Below are 2929 nucleotides of genomic sequence, written 5' to 3'. Positions count from 1 at the left end.
CCTGAAGGAGGTTTTTCCTATGACATGTCCACAATTCTTTTTTGCTATTTTTGATTAGTAATATTAGAAGAGATCTAAATACACAGCAAAGTAAAAGAAAAAGAAACCTTTGTACTCATGATCCAGATTGAGCAGATGTCAAAAGTTTACTTCATTCTGAGCCGAATAGATGTGGAAAAAAAAGAAAGTATGCTGGGTTCAGATTTTCTACAGAGCTAAAACCTCATAAATACTGTTGACCCTTTGTACTCTCCCTCACTGAGATTAAACTGAAACTTAAAATTACTATATATCTTTTATTTGCGGGGGTTGAGTCTTTTGTCACCCAGGCTGGAGTGCAGTGGCCCGATCTGGGCTCACTGTAACCTCCGCCTCCTGAGTAACTGGGATCACAGGCGCCTACCTGTATCTGTATTTTTGTATTTTTTTCTGTATTTTTGGTAGAGACGGGGTTTCCCCATGTTGGGCAGGCTGGTGTTAAACTCCTGACCTCAAGTGATCCACCCACCTAGGCTTCCCAAAGTGCTGGGATCACAGGCGTGAGCAACCACTCCTGGCCAACATTGCTGTATATCTATGTTTTTGTTTATTTACTAGACAGGAGTGTAGCTATAATCAGTGTAAGATTGCTTTGTGTGTTCATCACCTTTGCCTGTATTTCTTTCGGGGTTGTCTTTTTCTTATTTTTAGCATTTTTTTCATATATTTTAGATATAAATTCACCTTGAGTTGTGGACACTGCAGAAATCTTGAGTAGAATGTGATAAATTCCTGGTGTTTCCGCGATGGCTGTATTTTTTAGGATGGATCCACTTAATGTTGAGTGATTTATTCAGGTTGTCTGTTTGCCAGTCAATTTTAGTAATTTATATTTTCTAGGAAAGTGTCTCATTTAATTTTGAATTTATGGCAATTATTTAGAGTAATCTTACAATTATAAAACTCAACCGTGGTGGGGCACTGTGGCTCACACCAGTAATCCCAGCGCTTTGGGAGGCCAAGGCGGGTGGATCATTTGAGGTCAGGAATTAGATACCGGCCTGGCCAACATGGTGAAACCCCGTGTCTACCAAAAATACATAAAAAAAAAAAAAAAAATTAGCTGGGCAGTAGTGGCGCACGCCTGTAATCCCAGCTATCAGGAGGCTGAGGCAAGAGAATCTCTTGAGCCTGGGAGGCAGAGGTTGCAGTGAGTCAAGCGTATGCCGCTGCAAATCTCATCTGGGTGACAGAGTGAGACCCTATCTCAAAAAAAAAAAAAAAAAAATCAAACCTCGACCGTATCTGATATTGTCTTTTTCATATCTTCTCTTGCTCAATTGTGCCTGGATTCTGGTCGATTTTATTAATCTTAAATACAAACCAATTATTTTATTAGTTTTAATAAAACCTTTCCAAGAATTAAGTTTTTTCTTTTTAACTTATTATTGTAGTCCTGATATATGTATTAAATAAAAAGTGAAACTTAATAACATTCAGCTCCGGTGGCTAACGTGGAAAAAAGAATAGGGAACATCCACCCCCATTTGTCCAGTCTGTGTCTCCCAGAAAAAGACATTTAAAAAGGAAAAAAAAGCACAAACCCCCGAAGATAAAAGCATATGAGGAGAGATTAAAAAGAAGAGAGGAACACTTGCTCTGTTTTATGGAATAAAGTGTTTCTCCACTTAAAACAAAAAAAATACAGTAGGTTAAAAAAGAAATTTCTGCCACAAATGTATCACCTGAATCTAATCATGAGCTATTGAACCTAAATTGAGTAATGTTCTTTTTTCTTTTTTTTTTTTTTGAGACAATCTTACTCTGTTGCCCAGGCTGGAATGCAGTGGCACTGTCTCGGCTCACTGCAACTTCTGCCTCCCGGGTTCACGTGTTTCTCCTGCCTCAGCCTCCCCAGTAGCTGGGATTACAGGCGCGTACCACCACACCCGGCTAATTTTTGTAGTTTCAGTAGAGACAGGGTTTCACAATGTTGGCCAGGCTGGTCTTGATCTCCTAATCTCAGGTGATCCACCTGCCTTGGCCTCCCAAAGTGCTGGGATTACAGGCGTGAGCCACCACGCCTGGCCTGTTTTATTTTTTATTATTATTATTTTTTTGAGATGGAGTCTCGCTCTGTCGCCCAGGCTGGAGTGCAGTGGCGCCATCTCGGCTCGCTGCAGGCTCCGCCTCCCAGGTTCACGCCATTCTCCTGCCTCAGCCTCCGGAGTAGCTGGGACTGCAGGTGCCCGCCAACTCGTCCGGCTAGTTTTTTGTATTTTTAGTAGAGACGGGGTTTCACCGTGTTAGCCAGGATGGTCTCGATCTCCTGACCTCGTGATCCGCCTGTTTTATTTTTTAATAGAGACAGGGGTCTCGCTATGTTGCCCAGGCTGGCCTTGAACTCCTGGGCTCAAGGGATCCTCTCGCCTTGGCCTTCCTGAGTGCTGGGATTATAGGTGTGAGCCACCATGCCTGGCCCCAGTGGTTTTAATCGTAGCCCAAGTACATGCAGATTTGTAGTTATTTAGAGATCTCTTGTTATGCATACCTGGGAAAATGCACCTAACATCTGCTGGCCATGTTAAGACAAACCATGTGACTATCAAGACCCCAAAGCTAGCTGGGCGTGGTCTAGCCTTATAGAGACGTGGGGAAACCCTGTCTCTACAAAAATCAGCCAGGCATGATGGCAGGGGCCTGTAATCCCAGCTACTTAGGAGGCTGAGGCAGAATCGCTTGAACCCTGGAGGCAGAGGTTGGAGATCGTGCCACTGAACTCCAGACTGGGTGACAGAGTGAGATTCCATATCAAAAAAAAAAAAAAAAGACCCTAAAGCTCTCAGAGATACCTAGGAGCTGGCCCTGCCCCCTCTCCTTCTGGGTAATGAACGCCAGCCATGCCACAGCCCTGGGATGGCCTCTAGCATGAGGGGCTATCTGCCTGCAC

This window comes from Trachypithecus francoisi, unplaced genomic scaffold (genome assembly GCF_009764315.1).
Source record: "Trachypithecus francoisi isolate TF-2019V2 unplaced genomic scaffold, Tfra_2.0 Lachesis_group4, whole genome shotgun sequence".
NCBI lineage: Eukaryota > Metazoa > Chordata > Mammalia > Primates > Cercopithecidae > Trachypithecus > Trachypithecus francoisi.
This window is presented reverse-complemented; position numbering follows the sequence as displayed.